We start from the raw sequence: 21,338 nt of genomic DNA on the forward strand, positions 1-21,338 counted from the left end.
TTGCACGACGCGAGCACCCTTCGTCCGACTCGCCGCCTCTCCACAGCTCGTCCCCTCCGTTCCGACTCTCCTTCGCCTCGTTCCGACCTTTACGACTCCCTTCTTCCTCGTTCCGACTTCTTACTCCCGTTCCTTCCTCGTTCCGACTTCTTACTCCCGTTCCTTCCTCGTTCCGACTTCTTACTACTCGTTCCGACTTCTTACTCCCCCTTTTACTGACGAACACCGTCCTTTTATCCCCCCGTAACTTCGCCTTTGACCCCCTCCCTTTGACCTTTCAACTCGCTCCCCATTGGCCCGACAAAAAGTGGGCGTGAAGGCTTTTTGATCCACAAATTTGCATATATCGATCGCCCTCGCCCGGGGGCCAATTCGCCCCTCGCTCACCGATTGGACGGCAAAAAGTGGGCGTGTGTCGTTTTCGATCCGTTTTTGAAGCAGAAAATCCGTGATTTTGTACACGCTGTTCAACGTGCGCCCTACACGAGTCCAGCATCGGTGCCCATGAGTGGCGCGAGATGACGGTGATGCGATGGTGGCGAGTTGTGACGGTAAAGGTCATGGCGGTTGTGGTGAAGCGGCGTTGTGGTTGGTGGTTGTTGTTGTGGTTGTGATGGTGGCGATTGGTCCAAAATAAAGATAGTAAAAGAAAAACGGCTATCCTGAAGAGTCGCAGCACGTATAAATGACATGTATTCCCACTAGACAACGGGTTTGGGCCTAACTACACATGCACTTACCGAGATACCTCACCTAAGGGACCTGAATGGTGGTTTGCGAATCTGGTAACCACAACAATATATATATATATATGCAATATGCCTGGTGTTGGCTTGAGGGTGAGGGTGGTGGGCTTGGGATCCTAGGATCCTGAGTTCAAATCCCACTCACTGTTGAATTAATACCAGGTGGGGTTGACTCTGCCTGTTACCCTTCTGAGGTCGGCAAAATGAGTGCCAGCTTGCTGGTATCCTGTGTCAGAGTGGTGACCCGTTCAGAATTGTGCCCAATAGCCAAGGAGACTGCTTAGACAGCACCAACGCTCTGCACAGAGTATGGTCCCAATGGATGGATGGACATCTACACAAATATAAGGTGTGTGTGTGTGTGTGTGTGTGTGTGTGTGTGTGTGTGTGTGTGTGTGTGTGTGTGTGTGTGTGTGTGTGTGTGTGTGTGTGTGTCCATGTCCTCCATAACTCTAAAACTATAAAAGCAAGCAGCCTGAAACTTTGCATGTATACTAAGACAAGTGCAAGAGTGAAAATTGTGTTTCGGTTAATTAAGACACCCCTTTTCAAGATAATTAATGACCTTATTTAATTATAGTGAACGCAATGAGCTTCATACTTAACGCGTGCACGTGAGAGAATAGGAAACAACAACAACACAATACCCCTGGCTATTTGGAATCCGTGTGGTTGCCTATGACCCTTTTGCTTCCGGTTGTTTTTAAACGCTGTGCGGTGTATAAACACGATGGGGTTTTATTTCTATCTTGTGAATATTACTTAACGCGTGCACATGAGAGAATAAGAAATAACAAAAACAACACAATACCCTGGCAATTTTGAATCCGTGTCGTTGGCTATGACCATTTTGCTTCCGTTTTTGTTTTGCTTCTGGTTTTTTTTTTTGTTTCTGGTTTTTGTCATGGGGAATGATACATGCCGGGAGATAAAGGCATCTTCGGAGACATGAAAGACCCAAATAATATCAGACATGGTGTAATTTCCTCCACTGATTTTAAAAAAGATATCTCCCGTATCATCAAAAAAAATTTATTAATCGTGATTTACATTATTTGATCGCTCATTCCGAAGTAACCGGAAATTGCGTATACAGTTGTGAACAAGTTGTAGGTAAAGTCAGAAGCAAATGTAAGAAGAATACTACGTTCACTTCTAGTATTTATTTTTTTTAGATGAGATCCTGTTCTTGGCGGTGTCGTTGTCGTTGTGAAGGTAATGTTGAGGTAATATTTATTTTTTTTAGATGAGATCCTGTTCTCGGTGGTGTTGTTGTGAAGGTAATGTTGAGGTAATATTTATTTTTGTAGATGAGATCCTGTTCTCGGCGGTGTCGTTGTCGTTGTGAAGGTAATGTTGAGGATTATTTTTTTCAGATGAGATCCTGTTCTTGGCGGTGTTGTTGTTGTTGTGAAGGTAATGTTGAGGTAATATTTATTTTTGCAGATGAGATCCTGTTCTAGGCGGTGTTGTTGTTGTGAAGGCAATGTTGAGGTAATATTTATTTTTTCAGATGACATCCTGTTCTAGGGGTGTAGTTGTCGTTGTGAAGGTAATGTTGAGGATTTTTTTTTCAGATGACATCCTGTTCTCGGCGGTGTAGTTGTTGTTGTGAAGGTAATGTTGAGGTAATATTTATTTTTTCATCGCAAAAAGACTGTTTAATTTGATATATTTAAGAAGCGAATGTAAGAAGAATTCTACGTTTGCTTCTAGGCTTTGCCTATTCTACATAATATCCTTCATCAGGCAATCCTCAGCCACCTCACTTAAGGCATTTCCTGGGTAACCTTGCTGGGGTTTGAAGCCGCCATGTTTTTTGGCCTGCTCAACCTTACCCTGACTTGGAATAGGTCCAACGATTTCTTAACGATAAAGTTGTTGTTTTCACTTTCCTCATTCATATTATATCAAATGCTTGTTCATCATAGGTATGAATTTCTGGGTATATTGCAATGCTTATAAACATCCGGAGAGGTCAGCGCTCATGGCTTGACATTTTGGGCGTCTCCGGGAGGTGTATGTTTAATGTGTGTCCAATCGCGTGCCAAAGTAGCCGTTTCTTCACAACTGTTTTGTCAGAGTGCTTGCTTGAGTGCTTAAGCCACTTGGTGAGCGCTTTCCAAGCTGCTTGGTTGTTCGTTTCGGTAAAAGTATCCGTGCTCTCAAGGGAACATCGATTAGATAGATGTATGTTTCCGCCTGTGTTGGGCCCTGCGGTTGGTGTCTTGGGAGGTGCAATTTCACTTTTACAGGATATCGTTTTGTTTCACCTTTTGTGTGATCTAATGTAATCCACCCCTCACTTCGACAATGATAGAGATATAAAAACAATAAGGTCCATCCGACCACGTGTTTGCCATGATCTGGTTGTGAAGGCATAAAGCATAGATCGACATTTTGTGTTCTGTGCCTTGATACATTTTTCAATTGAATTTTGCTAATTTCCCACTTGAATTCCTCTTTCAAAGAACTCTGTTTAAAGGTAAATCTTTGTGTTTGTCATTTTTTATGTATTTTATGCGTGTGTACATATATAAACTGTATTACCAGAACGGAAGTGTGCGTGTGTGTGTGTGTGTGTGTGTCTCCCTTCCCTCCTGCTTCGAATAGTTTAGTGAGGTGTCACTTTCCCCACCTCCCCCCTAACTACCCATTTTTCATCGTCTCTCTCTCTCTCTCTCTCTCTCTCTCTCTCTCTCTCTCTCTCTCTCTCTCTCTCTCTCTCTCTCTCTCTCTCTCTCTCTCTCTCTCTCTCTCTCTCTCTCTCTCTCCCACCCCTTCCCCACTATCTTGACCCATCAGCGAAGTGAATTATTGGGCTATAACTCCCGTCTCACCTTATTTATGCATTGCATCAGACCAACTCGAGGGTGAGCACTCAGGAGAATGCAAAACCTCCGCCGGCAATACTGCTGGGTCACTGAAGTGAACCTTATATATTATTCATGAAATATGTCAACAGTGCTGACAGAGTTATAGTTCTTTTCTCCAACATTTTTTTTTGGGGGGGGGGGGGTTGGAAATCACTTAAAACATGTAGAAATGCAAAAAAAAGTTTTTTTCTCTAACAATTACTTTTGGGGGGGGGTAACAATTTTTTTGGGGGGTTTGGACATCACTTAAAACATGTAGAAATGCAAAAAAAAAATGTTCTCTATTTTTGGGGGTGGGGTGGGTAACAATTTTTTTTGGGGGGGGGGTTGGAAATCACTTAAAACATGTAGAAATGCAAAAAAAAATAATGTTTTTTTCTCCAGCAATTTTTTTTTGGAGGGGGGGAACCAAGTCCAAAATCTAATGGCATGATCCTTGGACCATACCTACCCCCCCCCCCCGCACCAAGTTTCGTCGAAATCCGTCGGAGTTTTTCCGTATTGTTCACAAACAAACAAACAAACAGAAATGGGTGAAAAGAGTAACCTCCGATCTTCGATGGCGGAGGTTAATAAAGAAAAAGACAACTGAGACAGATTGGAAATATTAACAAACAATTACTTATGACAAACACACAAGCAAGAAATCATTTAAAAGCAAGAAAGCAAAAAGGCACAATAGAGCAGATTTAACCATAACACGTATTCTTCTTCAATCTTAAACAAAAGCTTGGCCATCATTAACTCGGGGGCAAAGAATAAAACAAGGACTTGAAAATAAAATAATAGTAATATATGGAGAAAAGAAAGGCAAGCAGTCTTTCTTTCTCTCTCTCACCTCACACATATACAAAGGAGAAAGCGAAGGAAAATTGATGGGAACATTGGCAGTGGTGATGGGGATATGCAGCCGCATCTCTGAGGTGTCCAGACCCAGCAGGCAAGTCATCTCTGGCGTCCCAGATATCTGACTTGCCCTCCTCTGCCTCAGATTCTTCCTCCTGAGGCCCATGTCGATGAGATGCCGTCGTTCACCCTCCTCATCCTTCGTGGCTGACTGGCTCAAGAGGGCAGGATGACGTTCATGGAAGGAGTGTTCTTTTTCCACAGAAGCTCGACACCAACTGCTCATGAAACTTTCCTTTCTTTACCCTCTGTTAGGGTAAAGAGGCGGAAATTCAACTGTTAGGTGGAAGTGAGGAATTTCCTCTTTCACTATGCCCTCAAAGCGAGTTGTCGCATGTTAATTCCAGACTTAGTGTGTGTGGCCTCCTCAATCTCAGATCCACGTCCAATCCATCGTCCACTAAATTCGTCGTCGAGATATTCTCAAACTGTGAGACCATAATGTGCTGGTGCACCATGTTGTTGCAGGATGGCTGATTCTTTACAGTTGAAGACCTCAAAACGGCTGTCAGGGACTGTTTTCATGACCTCCAACCCTCAATGTGGAACAAGACGTCCAGAAGAACATGGAGAAAAATTCTAATTTGTGTGGAGAATGCAGGGAAGAATCCAAATAAATTATAATTGCATGCATAGAGACTTTGTTGCCACTTCCTGCGGCACACGAGCCCCACGCAGGAATTTATTACTGTTTATTAAATATCCATACAAGGTTTATCTCTAATATGTGCACACTCAGGCACACATGCACAAACATGGGGTCTGCTGAGCAGGCACGTAAGAAATCGGCCATTGTGAAGCTTGCAGTGTTTGTGTGAGAAATTTCAGAGGATATCTGCAGACCGTCACCCCATAACTGTCAGTGGGCCCTCACCTCATAACTGATGAAGTCCTTGGGTTTGAATCCTGAGTAGAGTCAGAATTTTTTTCACACTCGCCCCACGTAGGAATTTATTCCTGTTTATTACTAATTACTGGATAGATCTATCTATCTATACGCACACGCACACACCCATGTGCACAAACTAACATTTTATATTCTGGTAAAGATGCATTGGCAGGGACCAAGGAGTCACGACTAATCCGAAACAAGTACTTGAAAACTAACATTGTGTAATGAACTTATCCTTGCTAAAGGCCCGGTCACACCTTGACGTTTTAGCCAACGTATGCCGATTTTTGAATTTTTTTTCTAAAACGCTGGCACACGTTGAATACGTTATGGGTAAGTTTTGATAACATTGAGAGCACGCTGAAAAACACTGCCATACGTCGTTGTACGTTGGCTTTAAACGTTGTACTTTTTGGTTGTCCTCAAATTTTTTCATGCTTGAAATTTCACGACGTATGCCAGCGTATGACTCACACGTTCCGCTACGCTGGCCACAAGTTGTATGCACGGTCTGCGATCGTTGACAGACGTCAACACATGCTACTTGTAAGTTAATCATAAGTTGAGACACGCTGAGGTAATGTTTAGCGTACCCGAAACTTATTTCTAACCTATGATTAACGTGTTGTTGGCACGTTACGCGATCGTTGCCACACATCGACAGACGTTACTTTTAAGTTACTCATAGGCTGAAAGACGTCGGTATAATGGTCGTCCTTGCATCAGCGTCTACGGCCACGGCCAGGACACTTATTTGCAGCATTCTTCAAACTTTTCTTCGGCATGACGAGGATGTTCACACTTCGATGTCTCGCTTGGCTATGATTCCAATTGTCCATCGGCAGCGTCTATTTAAAATAGTCGAGTTTGAGCGTTTTAACACGTTCAGAAGAAACGCTTCAAATTTCAAAACCCCACCGTCAAAAAACAAAGGCGAGTGACAGCAATTTAAATCGTTCATTGTAAACAATGAAATAGCTGAGTGGTACCGTTTAAAAGTCGTTGAGTGTAAAAAATATCGAATTGTTGAGCGCAAGCGTCTACTTTCAATAGTGGAGATGCAGCCATTTAAATCGTTGAGTGGCAGCCTATGAATAGCAAACCCTACGTCACCGGCAAAGATAAACTGCCGCACGATATGGATAAGTTAGGCTATCGTTGGGCATAGTTTGTGAACGCCGGCTTCACGATAATTATTCGTTGGTATATCGTATCTATAAGTAATCAAAGCGCTCTATGCACATTATTAGTTCATTGTGCATTTGTCCAACCCGTTATGAATACACCTAAATCGTAAAAACAAGCTATAGCTCATTGTTGAAAAAGCCCCATAAAAAATTAGCCGCGAAAAAATTCGAACAATGGTGCAAAGATGTCTCCTACCCGTGGACACGCGGATGCAAGGACGATCCATCATAACCCACACCCTCCCCCTCACACTCACCTACTACTGCCAACATGAACAAACTACCACTAATACTAATACTAATACTGATACTGATACTGTTACTGCTGACATGGACATCGACTCAAAAAGGAACTCGAAAACACTGTTGGGTTCCCCTTTTATGAGCAGCATTTTTATATACCAATTCCCAAAACCGCTGGGAACACGTCTTTATATGGCAGTTGTAAGCTAGAAACACGGTCATTTTTTTTTTTTTGTCGACCGGAAGACGTCATTGGAATACGTCTACATACGTCGATGTGTGTTGGGACTACGTAAAGAATTGGTTCAAAGCACGTCAAACACAAGTTAGAAATAAGTTTCGCGTAAAAAAGACATTACCGCGACGTGTTTCGACTTATGAGTAGCTTATAAGTAGCCTTTGTGGACGTGTGTAAGCGTCCACATATCGTGTGTAAAACTTATCCCCATCGCATGCGGAACGTGTGTCATACGCCGAGTACGTCGTAAAATTTTGAACATGTTTAAAATTTCTTGACGTACTCTACTTACTACGACGTATGATAGCGTACTTTAGCGTTCTACTCACGTATACCAAACTTACTCATACCGTATTTGACGTGCCCCAACGTTTTAGACACATTTTTCTTAGGTCGGCATACGCTGGCAAGATCGCCAAGGTGTGACCGCGATGTTGTCACTTCCATTTCTACGGCAGTTATGATTCGAATCGTTGTGCGTCAGCCTTTTAATAGGCTACGTCACGACATCGTCGGCGATGCGTGCAACGCGCTATGCCGAAGTTAGACTATCGTTGGGCATCGGTTGTGTAGGCCGACAACAGGTTCAGCATTCGTTGGTATAAGTTATCTATAACACAACGAAACGTTCTGTGTCCGTTACCAATACGTTATACATAAGACCAAGTCGCTATGAATACGTCCGAATCTTTAAAAAAAAACATCAAAAGTTCAACGTAAGCCAGCGTTTTACATACATTTTAATACGTTGCCATCGCTGGCTAAAACGTCAAGGTGTGACCGGGCCTTAATAAATATAGCTTTTTCACCTGAAAAAGCTTTCACAGGAACTTCCTGAAGTCATCCACTTATTAAGTAGTTGTCGGACTCCATACATTTGAAATCTTTCATCCGTTGCTTCGTCAGAACGAGATATGTTCACGATATCTAGATATTCAATCCTGAGCCACAACTTCACGATACCTGCCCAAGGTGGGGATTGTACGAGCAACACGGATTATGTATCAGCACAGAGCCATTTTCTCACGGTATATGTTTTGAATCCTGGGGTGAATCTCCCCAGTGCAGTTCTGTGCTTAGAAAAGATCATCGTGTGTGTGCAAGGACAGCTCCCGTAATGTTTGTTTGTCTCCCATAATGGCGGATGGGCTTCATATCCCCGAGCGACGTGACGTCATTGCATAAATGTTGCCACCTCCTCCTCCCTCCTCTCCCCCAATGTGTGTACGTAGTAAGTAGATTGCTCCTCACAAAGTAAACCGTTGTCTCTTTTCCGTTTCCGTGTGTACAGTTTAAGCTGAACGTGTCCATTCTCCCTTTAACAATCTCCACATCAGACCGATTCTGTTCCTGAAGTTAAAATGTGAAACAAGAATAATAGGTTTGATCCCAATGTCAGTGATTCCGTTTAATAACGGGGAACGTTAAACTTGTTTCGATCTTCCGGGGGATCGAGTCACGTGATTCATCAAATCATGATGGGATGAAGTTCGTGTCCGAGGGAGAGTGAGCTTCCCGCCTGGGGGTCTCAAAGGTCGTGGTTGTTTCGTTCAGCGAGCTCGGAGTTGTGTTTTTTGTGATTTCCACGGGTGTTTGTTCACAATCATTTGGAGTGGTTACCTGGTGGTTACCTGTTCATTTGGTTTTGATTTAATTTATTTTTCCTTTCATCCTTGTATCCAGTGGTTGACCGGGTCCTCGAGGAGTTGGTGAGATCGGGAGGTGGAAACGAACGTGGTGTTTCCTCGTCCTGAGGGTCATGGATCGAGACCCTCCGAGATGTCCTCACGATCCGAGCTTCTCGGACAACACGTCGGGTTCTGATGGAGAGAACCGAGGGGGTCCGGGAGGGGCTGCTGGGATCTACGGGTTCAGGATCCTGGACGTTCAGAACCTTCATGATGGAGAGCGTGGGAATGTCCAGGAACCAGGTACGGGGTTCTCTCAAACACCAACGAAACATCACATCCATCCAGAGGGGGAACATTGAAAAAAGAACATCCGCACGTGCAGGGGGATAATGACGTCTTGGTAAACACAATGCCAACTCTAATAACTGCAGACATTTCAGTCTTGTGGAAAAATTTTAATATTTTTCCCCCCTAATAATTGATGAAAATGAAATTGCCTTTGTGTGTCGACAGGATTTTAATGACAAATGATTTTTTTTTGTGTATTATTGAATGATGTCCAATATTTTCTTGATAATTCCATGTTGAACTCCTGAACGGCGCTCGGTGGAGCACTTACCTCTGCCAGGTTGAACACTTTACGTTTTGTAACCCACTGATGGCTGGATCGACTGCACTCGGACCTGAACCAAAATCTTGTGGGCTTGTTCTTGTCACATAACCGACTCGTCCACCAAGATCTGGCATAATCCATCCACAAGTTTTTGAGATATCGTGCCAGATATCGTTTTAGCCCCATCTCTCAATTGTGAATTTTTTTTTTTCCTTAGATCTGGATCTTCACCAAAATCGAATCTCTTCGTCCTTGTCAAACACCAAATTTCGTCTGAATCCGTCCATTACTTTTTGAGATATCTTGCTCGCAGACAAACAGACAGGTGTGAAAACATAACCCCTATCCACCTGAGGTGGTGGAGGTAATAAATACTGCATTGCTGGGTCAGGTCATTCAGTGTTACTGTTGAAGGTCATCAGGTGGCATCTTATTTTAGAATCTGTGAATTTATTCAAAACTTGTCCCTTCAACCTGCACAAACTGCCCAGCCATGACGGTGGGGGGAACGCAACGCCTGTGGAATGGTAGGGAAAGTGGCAGAATGGATGTTCTAAGTACACAATTTTGGTAGTTGAGGGATTTGGAGGGGGAGGGGGTGGTATGGAGATGGAGAGTCGAGGAACTAAAACTGAGAAAGCAGTTGAGAAGGTAGGAGTTGTGTCCAGATTTTGGAGTTTGTTCCTTCAGAATCTGTGGGTACGATTGCACACTCGGTCGTATCCGAGGCTCAAGGTTGTTTTTTGGGGTCGGTGACGTTCCATTGTTCTTTGTGAGTGTCTTGCTCAGAATCGCATTTTTTTCATGCTGCCAATTCTCTCTTGCCTCGACGTACTGCTCAAGGCTCATGGTCTGGATCAGTGGTTCTTCTTGTGGCTGAAAATGCTTTGAAGTGCAATTCTCCATCCTCTGTTTTTCAATACTTTTCTGGGACAGAATATTGTTATATAATAGAATGTGTGATGAGCATGAAGAATATATAGTTGCAGGATAGTTTGTGTGGGCGTTTTGAGTAGCTCAGCGGACAAGGTGCCCACAGAGCCCTGACAAGCCACAGCCTGTCTTGCCAGAACCACCGCAATCAGTCGTGACACCACCCCAGACAAGCATCACTTGTGGGAAGGATTTTCTGTCTCATGACGTCTTGTGCGTGCGTGCGTGCGTGCGTGCGTGTGTGTGTGTGTGTGTGTGTGTGTGTGTGTGTGTGTGTGTGTGTGTGTGTGTATGTGTGTGTGTATCTCAGTTATATTGCATAAGAATAGACAGTATAATAGTTATATTATACTGTCTGTCTGTCTGTCTGTCTGTGTGTCTGTCTGTGACCGCCGTTTCTCGACAACCTCTGGTCCAAACTAATTGAAACTTGCCAGGTATATTGCTGGGGACCTGAGGATGTGCCTTTTCAAGGTTTGATATTAATCGGACAATTGCTTCCCAAGTTATGGCCATTTATTTACTAAACCAATGACAGGACACGGTGCTATGACGTTACAATTGATGTCACAATTCTTCTTCGTTTGATTATTATTATTACTTTTTTTTTGCATGTACGGCCACACACGTATGGCCACGCATGTACGGGCAGGCACGTACGGGCAGGCACGTACGGGCACGCACTTGTGTTATATAAAGTGTATAATTGCTTCCTTGATATTCCCATCCCTCCTATTTGATAAACCTTGTTTCTCGTACTACTGAAGTGTTGATCTTGTGTGCGGTTTGGAATTTGGAATGATGCTCTTCGGCGCGAGTAAAGCCACGAGTGTTTGAAATTGGTGCAATAACTCGTTGTTCGAGTGTCAAAATGTGGTGGTTCATCAAGGGTCTCGCTCATCCCCTAACCTTTCAAACCGTTGAATGCATCGCAGGTGACAGACTCGTTGGAGTTTCTGTACCTCGAAAATTGAAGTAAATATCTTTTTACCTTCTTGGCAGATGACGTACAGTCTGAGGCCCCAAGGACTGTCTGTTGCTAAATTTGACTGCGTCCACAATGGGATTTGGCCTCCGGTTCAAACGGTAACCGTGACAATATAATACTGTTGTGGAACTGGGATCATGGGGGTACAACGAGGGTGGGGGGGGGGGTATTCCTGGTTCTCAAAAGAATCACCGGGAATCGCAGGCAGTCACACACAAATAACTTTGTGTCGCAGCGGGTTGCGAAATGACCGTGAATGCCAATAGCTTGACTACGTGACTTAGCTAAACGGTGCGAGACGGAGGACCCTAAGAACACGTGATCTCCTTATCGGGAATCATTCCATTGGCAATTATGCTGTTGTTATCTTTATTGGATCTTGATTAATGTGGCCAAGCTTTCTGTTAGCACAATGCTGGACTGATATGGGAGCCAATTAGTTGTGGAATTAAAACTTCCCGGTTAATCTACATACGAGCATTCATGGACGAATGAAGAAAGGACAACCATGGGCAGATTGGAACGATAACAAGAATAATTTATTTACAATGAGTGATCAGGGGTATCGGAAGGAGGGAGGGAAACTTTCGAGCTTTAATGGCGTTAAAGGGAAACCGGGGCAGGAAAAGGGGAAATGCAATAAAAAAGAGTGTAATCAAGGTGTGCATTTATAAAAAGAGAAAGCAAATGTACAAATTGCAGACAACCTATGCCTTATTTACCGGCTAACACAATAGGGTACCTATCAGACCATACACACACGGGGAGACAAATTGGGACTGGTACGTACGTCACCGTCACCCTCCCCAACTTGGTACCGCTCTCCGAAATGGCCCCGACACTGCTCTTCACCACCGAGGGTCCACCAGCTCCGTTGGGAGCACGAACCAACGCGTGCAGGACCAGGGAAGAAACAAGGGTGATGCAGAGTCTGGGACCAGGGCAGAAACAAGAGCGATGCAGAGTGTCCAGGACCAGGATAGTCCTGTCTGGGACTAGACGAGAGAGAGCGAGAGGATCAGTGTGCCGAGCGCATCTTTATAGCCCTGGGAGCAGGCGGGGCCAAAGAGCCACACAACAGATCCCCTGAGTCGGCGTGGGACCAGCCATTGGGCACATCAGAGCCAACGAGCCGGCCCCATGCCAACCATTCGAGGGTTCTCCCGCAGCCCCGCCCATTCTGCCACCCAGTCAGATATTGTCTTTTTTGTTGTTGTATACATTGTCAAGGTTTGTATGAGAGCTAACACACAATGCACACCAAAGGGGGGGGGGCATGAGACAATTGAGGTGGGAGTGGGAAGGACAAAACAGTGGGGAACAGAGACATTAGAAGATCTGTGGAAGGAAGAGGGATGGGGCGGGGAACACGGGGTATACAAGATGGACACCTCAGGGACTTTCAGGAAGGATGGCAGGGAATTTGAAGGAGGTGGGTTTGGGGAGGATTAACGGGGGTAGAAAAGATTGTGGTTTTGGATGGGGGAAGATATGAGGTGGTGGTGAACAACTGTTTTGAAGACCTGGATGGAAGAATGGGATTGAAGAGAGTGGGAGTTTATTCCAAAGGTGGGAAAAAAGAAGAATGATAGAGTGAAGATGCAGCAGTGATTCGTGATTTTGGTAGTTTCGCCAGAAGGGGGTTGCTGGCGGACCTTGAGTGCACTGAGGAAATATATTGGCCACACATATCGCCTACAGAGCAGGAAGGGGGGGGGGAGACTGGAGAGGAGATGGTAGAAGACAGAAAGACCACTGACTTTGGGCCTCTCACTCTCTCACCACAGGCAAGACTTACCATGGGAAATACCAATGATCCTAAATGCCTTGATTTTCTCAGCGTGAAGCCGAGAAAGGTGAGAGGCAGGAGCACCAGCCTTAAGGGAGAGCAGTACTCTATCCGGCTGTGGATAAAAGCTTTGCATGTGGTCAGGAATTCAAGTGGGCGAGGAAGGAATTTGCATGACAGAGGAAGCCCAATCGGGGACTGGCTTTGGAGGCCAGGTCCTCTGTCCTCTGTTGTCATGAACAGAGTTTCGCATTTAACATGTGGGGAATCCTTTTATTTCTACCCCATGCCCCTGGGACGAACCCCAAACCTCCAACAATGTTCATGGCACAAAGCCAGGTAATGGGGAAATAATTTCAGGGAGGCTGGGTCTTGTCTTGTTTCGTTTGCCAGTCATTTTGGGTGGAGGGGAATAAATGGGGATGATGAAAACGAAATACAGTACAGGGGAAGACGTCAATAAATTACACTACAGGGTAGACGTCCAGACAGACGAACAGACAAATAAAGACATTGTGAGGCTTTAAACAAAAAAGGGGGATGGGAGAATTTGGCGCACCTTGCAGAATGCTGGTGTACGTAGCACATGTTGAACGGCAGGTTAGCAAAACACGCACGCCCTGTGATGACGGCCATCACAGCATACTCATCACGCGCTGATGTCTCTATTCTCCTAACGGAGGGCGCTAACTACCCAAACGAACGCATTTAATTACATAATCACCCCTATAGGGAAGGCGTTATTATTAACGTTCATGATGGAGATAATTATTCTAAAAGTCAACGTGCTGCATGTGTTTCAATTTCAGCATGCGGTTTATAAAACTGCAATATTACTGTACATTCAACCTTCTAGCAAGAATGGTGAGCATCGATGCGTAACGCTACAAAAGTTTGAATGGTGTGATTGCACTGTTGCGTTGCGTGACTGCCTGGACACTGCTTACTTAGGTTATGGATCTAGTGATGTAGACCCATGGCTGTGATTGTGAAGCCACCATTTTGAGAGGTTGTGGGTTGAAACAAACAAAATGTCTAGATAAAGAACGGAGCCCAGCTGATGATGGGGATATTCAGAAAACCTTTCAATTCCTTTCGTGTTTATAAGGTTCTTACTTTAACTAAACAACTAATTGCTTACACGTTAAGGTTTGCAATTAATATTAGTTAAGTACTGTAAAGCATGTACTCGACTTTCTATAATTTACAATATCCCTTCAATGTTCAAATGATTTGATAGCTTGTACATGTTGCTGTGTTTCTGATAGTTACGCCTGGGGCGTAACTGCTGAAATCTATCTGTCTGGGGTTTTCCCGACATCTTTGTTCTATGTTCCTTTCATATTTTTTTCTCATTTTTTTTCTATAATTCTCTTTATTCATTCTAATTCTTGATTTTTCTTCTTTCATCTCTTACTCTCTTACTCTCTTTCTCTCTTTCATTACACTGGTCTGCGTCATTTCAGAGGTCGAGGTTTTCTCAACGGTCCTCATATGCTTTTTGCATGCTGAATTTAGAAATGTATCTCATTTCGCTCAATCAGATCAAGTTTTTATGCTATCTCATTTTAAGGAAAAAAAATAATCAAAATTTTTGTTTTTTTAATTAGCATTTTTTAAATTCAAAATCAGACTTACATTGACAGAAAATGTACAAACTATATATAAAATAAAATGACGCACAAGTACCGTTAATGTGAAATTCAACATTAAAAAGACGAAGGAAAACAGCGACTGCTGGAGCGACTGAAGTTGGGTGTTGCCAGAAACAACGATTTATGGATATTTTCCTGAAATTGAAATGAATAATTGAGAAGGCACTTTCTTTGACATTAAGTGTACTTTTTTTTTTTTTTTTTTGTATACCTTGGTCGAGGCTCGTATGAGAGCTAACACACAACTCACAGCAAGGAGGCATGAGACAAGAGGGGTGGGAGTGGAAGGGACAAAACAGTGGGGAACAGACACATTAGGTGAACTGTGGAAGGGAGAGGGATGGGGATGGGACGGGGAACATGGCGAAGAGAAGATGGACATTTCAGGGACTTTCAGGAAGGAAAGCAGGAGAAATGAAGGAAGTGGGCTTGGGTGGATTATCGGGGGTAGAAAAGATCGAGGATTTGGATGGGGGAAGATAAGAGGTGGTGGTGAACAGCTGTTTTGAAAGCCTGGAGGGAAGAATGGGAAAGAATAGAGTGAGGAAGTTTATTCCAAAGGCGGGAAAAAAGAGGAATGAAAGAGTGAAGATGAGCAGTGATTCGTGAATTTGGTAGTTTTACCAGAAGGGGGTTGTTGGCGGACCTTGAGCGCCCTGTGGAAATGTGGTGGGGACAAATTGCAGAGAGAGCAGGTGGGGCAAGGCTGGAGAGGAGTCGGTAGAAGACAGAAAGACCACCGACCAACCTGCGGTGATTGAGTGAGAGGCCCAAAGACTCAGCTTCATTGCGGGAGATGCCGACGATCTTAAATGCCCTGGTTTCGACAGCGTGAAGCCGAGAAAGGTGGGAGGCAGGAGCACCAGCCCAGAGGGGAGAGCAGTACTCCATCAGGCTACGGACAAAAGCTTTGTAAGTGGTCAGGAGCTCAAGAGGGCCGAGGAAGGACTTTGCACGACGGAGGATTCCCAGTCGGTGACTGGCTTTTGAGGCGAGGTTGGAAATGTGACTTTCCCAGGAAAGGTCATGGCAGATAGTGAGACCTAGAAGCTTGAAAGAAAAGACTTCTTCCAGAGGATTGTTGAGAAAGTGGATGGGGGGTTTTGTAAACGGTCCTTTCGAAGAGACATAGTGAGAGTGTGAGATTTGTCTGGATTGAAAGACATGTTCCACGTGTTGGACCAGTTTGTGATTTTATCCAGATCTGCAGTGAGCGAAGAAGCTGCTGCTTGCCGGTCTGGGGGATGACAGATGGTACGGCAGAGGGTGGAGTCGTCGGCAAAGAGAAATAGAAGATTTTCCAGAGAGTCCGAGAGATCATTGATGAAAACCAGAAAAAGAACAGGGCCCAGAACGCTACCTTGAGGAACTCCAGCCTGCACAGGAAGAGGGGATGAAAGAACTCCATTTAGGGCCACACGTTGACTGCGACAGGAGAGGAAGTCTGCGAGCCATGAGTGGAGATGGCCTTGAATACCATGGGAAGAGAGTTTGGTGAGTAGGGCAGGGTGCCAGACTGTGTCAAAAGCACGTGATATGTCCAGGGATATGGCTCGGATTTCCTGCCTGGCATTGAGGACCTTCATCCATTGATGGGAGAGCAGAAGCAGCATATCCAGGGTAGAGTGACCTGGTCTGAAACCAAATTTATGATTGGAAATCAAGCCATTGGAGAAGAGGAAGGATTTCATGTCTGAAGCGATGATGGATTCCATCACCTTGCTGATGATTGGGAGAAGGCTGATTGGTCTGTAGTTACAGGGATCTGTTTTTGCACCTTTTTTATGCAGGGCAGTGATGTTCGCAGATTTCCAAGCAGATGGCAGATGACCTTGGGCAAATGAGAGGGTGAATAGAACAGAGAGAGGGTGAGCAAGAGCAGAAGAGCAGGCTTTGAGGACACGTGGGCTGATGCCGTCTGGACCGGTTGCAGAATCTGACTCGAGGTTTGAAAGCAAGCTCTTCACCTTGTCAGGAGAAAAGGATACAGAGTCCAGGGACAGTTGGGTGCGACTGGGTAAAGTGGGTAGAGATAGTGATGGGTTTAGGACACAAGATTTAGTTGCAAACACCGAGTTTAGACATTCAGCTTTATCACGTGTGGAATCAGCAGTGCGGCCATTTGAGGTAAGGGAGGGGATGGAGGGGGAACATACACCAGAAAAATATTTGATTAAACGCCACCAGGATTTTGAGGAGGGAGAGAGGTTTGAGAGTTCAGACTTGAGATGAGAAAGATGTTGTTTTCTGGCTCTCCTGAGGGTAGATACACACTTGTTCCGAGCTTTGTGGAAAGAACTGAGATTGCCCTCAGTTGGGTTTGCTTTCCATGAGGCAAAGGCAAGTTGTTTCAGGACAACTGCCTCGCCACAAGCTTCAGTAAACCAAGGGCGGGAGGAAGGGTAGGACAACTGAACACGAGAGGGGATAAATCTGTGCATGAGGGAGAGCAAGTTTCTTTGAAAGAATTCCCAGGATGAGTTGATGTTTGAGAAAGTAGCGATAGGAGACCAGTTTGTAAGTTTGATGGCTGCTCGGAGACCCTGCCAGTCGGCTTGAGTGAAATGCCAGAATCGACGGCGGTGAGGTAGTTCTCTGATAACAGCCAGAGAGATGTCCACTTTGACAAGGACGTGGTCAGAAGAACCAATTGGAGCGAAGGAAGAGCAGCAGATATTGTCAGGGAAATTTGTCAAAATCAGATCCAGAAGAGATGGAGTACCATTGGTTGAGATCCGGGTCGGGAAGTTGACCGATTGAGTCAGTCCCAATGAGTCGCAGAAAGCTTTTGCTGAGGTGCCATGGCAGGTGAGAGAGGTACCCACACCTAGCCAACTGGCGTGATGACAATTGAAGTCACCACATAAGAGGAAGAGAGAGTTTGGATGAGAAGATAGAAGATGGTCCATGTTTTCGGATAGTGAGGTGTAGATGGAGTCATCACTGTTCGCTGGACGGTACAGTACACATATAAACATGAGGTGGGAGTGGAGGGGAAGCCGAAGCCAGAGGTATTCCTGGGGGTGTGGGGGAGTGAGAGCAGTGCATGGAGAGTGAGAAATGGAGTCTTTGATGAAGAGAGCAACACCTCCACCAGGACGAGGCTCAGGTCTGTCATACCGTAAGAGGGAGTAACCAGGGAGAGATACTTGGGAGTCAGACACGTCTTGGGAGAGGAAAGTTTCTGTTAGGCAGATAATGTCTGGTTTGTCAGTGGCAACCTGTATGGAAAGATCTGAAAGGTTTGAGCGAAGGCCCCGGATATTTGAGGTCAACACTTTTAATGAAGAGGAAGGGGAGGAGGCTTTGGGTGCAGGCGGTGGAGGGGAGGGGGAGGGTAGGACAAGGGACGAGGGGGGCAGGTAAGGAGGGTTCCTGAAGGAGTGTGGGGTATTGCAGAATAGCGAGGGGAGGGGCCGAATGAGGAGGAGAAAAGGCTCTGTGGTGCTGGGGGAGAGGGGGGACAAGAGACAAGGAAGAAGGCAGTTGAGGATTTGAGGAGGTGGAGTGAAGAGATGGAGGTGAGAGGGCAGTGGAGGGAGGCAGGTTGGTGGATGAGAGGGGGGCAACTTTGAGAAGGAAGAGTGAGGGGGATGAAAGGTGGGAGAAAGGTGAGGGGGAATTTTTGAGAGAGAGTGAGAGGAGGCTTGGAGGGAGAAGAGTGGGATGGTTGCTTTGAGAGTGAGAGTAAGGGGTGAGGGGGGTGAGTTGGCACTGAAGTTGGAAAAAAAGAATGGTTGATGGAAAGCGAGCATCCATGGCAAACTGTGGTTTTTAAAATTTTAGGTCAGAGATGCGATTTAACACAATTCTTGATGGATGCAATGAAGGCGAATTCAGAGCATGGAGAGAAGAAGCGCTGTAATAGTTGGATTTTTTAGGCAAGGAATGAAGGAGAGGTCGAAATGAGAGCAGTCTGTTAAAATAGCAGAAGAGTAGTGCATTATGATACAGTAAAGAGTACCACATGTGTGAGAGAGGAAGATGAAGCATTATAAGATCGTTTTTGTTGTTAAAAATAATGTATGAGAGAGTTCAACAGATTAGGTCATGGAAGTGTAAAAAAAAAAAAAAAAAAAAAATCGAGGAAGAAGACGAGGAGGAAGTTAAGAGGAAGAAGAAGAAGCAGAATCGGGAGAAGGTGAGCGTGTTGTTGTTGTTGGGTATATATATATATATATATTTTGTTGTTGTTAATATTAATGAATGAGAGAGTTCAACAGATTAGGTCATGGAAGTGTAAAAAAAAATCGAGGAAGAAGACGAGGAGGAAGTTAAGAGGAAGAAGAAGAAGCAGAATCGGGAGAAGGTGAGCGTGTTGTTGTGGGGTTTTTTATTTATTTATTTATTTTTTGAGATAAAGAGATTAGTTGGGCGAATGGGGGATGTTTGGAAAGTGGGGAGGATCAAAATTGAAGGTAATGGGGAGGATAGAAATTGAAGGTAATGGGGAGAAAAAACAAACAAAACAAAAAAAAAAAACGATCGAACACCGAGTGGAACCGGTAGGCCTCAAGCTTAGGCCTAGGCCTCAAGCACCAGGTAAGAACGTCGACAAAAATACTCACAAAATAGCACGATTTTTGAAACAAAACTGAACTAGCAACACACAGTAACATGTAGGTGAGAAAATTAAACAGTTAAAACGGGACAAATAACAACCAGAAACTTAGCTTTGAGAACGTCAGCAGGGAGCCCCGAAGGAGACCTCCGCTGCTCCAAATCCGGAATCGGAAGGGGGAAAAAACACACAAGTTTACTTGTGTGTCATTATATGTATAGTTTGTACATTTTCTGTCAATGTAAGTCTTATTTTGAATAAAAAAAATGCTAATTAAAAAAACAAAATTTTGATTATTTTTTTTCATTAAAATTGAGATAGTATAAAAACTTGACCTGATGGAGTGAAATTAGATATATGTTTTTTGCATGCTGAATTCAGAAATGTAAGTACCGTTGAGAAATATTACTGTACATTAGACAGCAAGGGGGGGCATGAGACAATAGAGGTGGGAGTGGGAAGGACAAAACAGTGGGGAACAGAGACATTAGAAAATCTGTGGAAGGGAGAGGGATGGGGCCTGAAAACCTAGATCTCTGAAAAAAATATTTCAAATGCAGCCCAGTGTATAATTATCTATCTCTTGAAGGAGAAGTGAATTCTTGCAGAAATTTTTCTGTAAGGCTCATTTGGCTGCGCCGGGATGGGTTTTGAGGGTTGTGGAGATGCAGCTGAAACCCAAATCCTATCCAGGTTCCTCCTGATGACTCCACCTTTGCTCTTTACTTCTTTGGGTTCCTTCTTGGTCTTACGTTTCATTAGGAATAGCCATTGCTGTTTATCTACATCTCGCTCGAATATAAGACCCGTCATTTCGCTGACAACAATATCAATGTTTGTGTAATTGCTAAAAATTAAAAAAATTTAAAAACGGATTATGGGGGGAAAAAATGAAATTAGGCAGTGAATAGATACCCACCTCGCCTTCAGAAAGTATTCACACCCCTCAACTTTTGTCACATTTTGTTGAGTTCAAGCCTGAATTTAAAATGGATTCAATTTAATTTTTTTTTGTCACCGATCTACACAAAATATTCCATAATGACTGTGGTGGAAATTTCCACGAAAGAGAAAACCCTTTAAAATTTAACAGATTGTTTATTATACAAAAACACATATAGCTGGAGCGAACAGCTTGTCTCAAGAGTCAAAGCAGATCCTTGCCTCTGAGCTCGGATGCATGGCCTTTTATACGATTGGAAAATTGGGAGGGGTCAGAACATCACAGGGTACTTGGTTAATTGATACCAAACCGCAAGAAAGTTTGTTTGCACACAAGGTCTTTTAAGCAAAGAGAGAAACAATCTTGTGCAAAATTGAAGCAGATAGTGCTGTGAAAGAATGCGTGACTTCCTTCAGGGGCGTGTATGCACAGAAAACCTTCATTTACTTTAGGCAATGATAAGCATTTATCTCAGCATGCAGATGGAGTATCTGGTTTGTTCAGCTTTTGCAGAACAATCAGAGGTCCATGAACTTAGCAGCTTGATGAGACTCTTGCTTTACAATCAAAGTAAGAGGACAATGATAATTTATCTATAATTCGAGCAATATCTGTGTGTTTGTCTGTCTGTATGTCTGTGTGTCTGTATGCGACCGCCGTTTCTCGACGACCACCGGTCTGATCTGATTGAAACTTGCCAGGAATATTGCTGGGGTCTCGCGGATGTGCCTTTTCAAGGTTTGATATTAATCGGACAAGTGGTTCCCAAGTTACGGTCATTTATCTGTCAACCAATGACAAGACACGGTGCTATGACATCACGAAGGATGTCTCAATTCGTGTTTTTTTTTGCACGATTTACGTTACAATTCTTCTTCGTTTGGTATGACGTCACAATCGACGCTGGGGACCTGAGTATGTGCCTTTTCAAGGTTTCATATCGTTGTTCATCCATTTCAGCTGTTTCCCAAGTGTTTCCCAAGGTTTGAAAGCTGTTTTTTCCCAAGGTTTGAATTAATTGTTCAAATTATTAATTAATCCCAAGGTTTGAATTTTTCAAGGGAAAGAACTGTTTCCCAAGGCTTTGAAAGCTGTTTTTTTCCCCAAGTTTTGAATTGATTGTTGTGCTTGGTAGAC

At 44.2% G+C, this 21,338-nt stretch overlaps 1 protein-coding gene across 12 annotated transcripts in view; it reads left to right on the forward strand.

Annotated features, from left to right (window-relative positions):
- LOC147010026 (uncharacterized) overlaps positions 1-21,338 on the forward strand; it is a 147,880-nt gene that overhangs the window by 102,070 nt on the left and 24,472 nt on the right. For 8 of the 12 annotated variants that reach the window (XR_015052670.1, XR_015052665.1, XR_015052664.1 and 5 more), the window contains one exon: positions 8,772-9,019. The exons of the other annotated variants lie outside the window; for them this stretch is intronic. The gene's annotated coding sequence lies outside the window, so the exon portion shown is untranslated. The remainder of the gene's footprint in view (positions 1-8,771; positions 9,020-21,338) is intronic. 12 annotated transcript variants of the gene reach the window in all.

Source organism: Eptatretus burgeri, chromosome 17 (assembly GCF_056783735.1).
Source record: "Eptatretus burgeri isolate ZD-2024b chromosome 17, Ebu_testis_v1, whole genome shotgun sequence".
NCBI classification, from domain to species: Eukaryota; Metazoa; Chordata; class Myxini; order Myxiniformes; family Myxinidae; genus Eptatretus; species Eptatretus burgeri.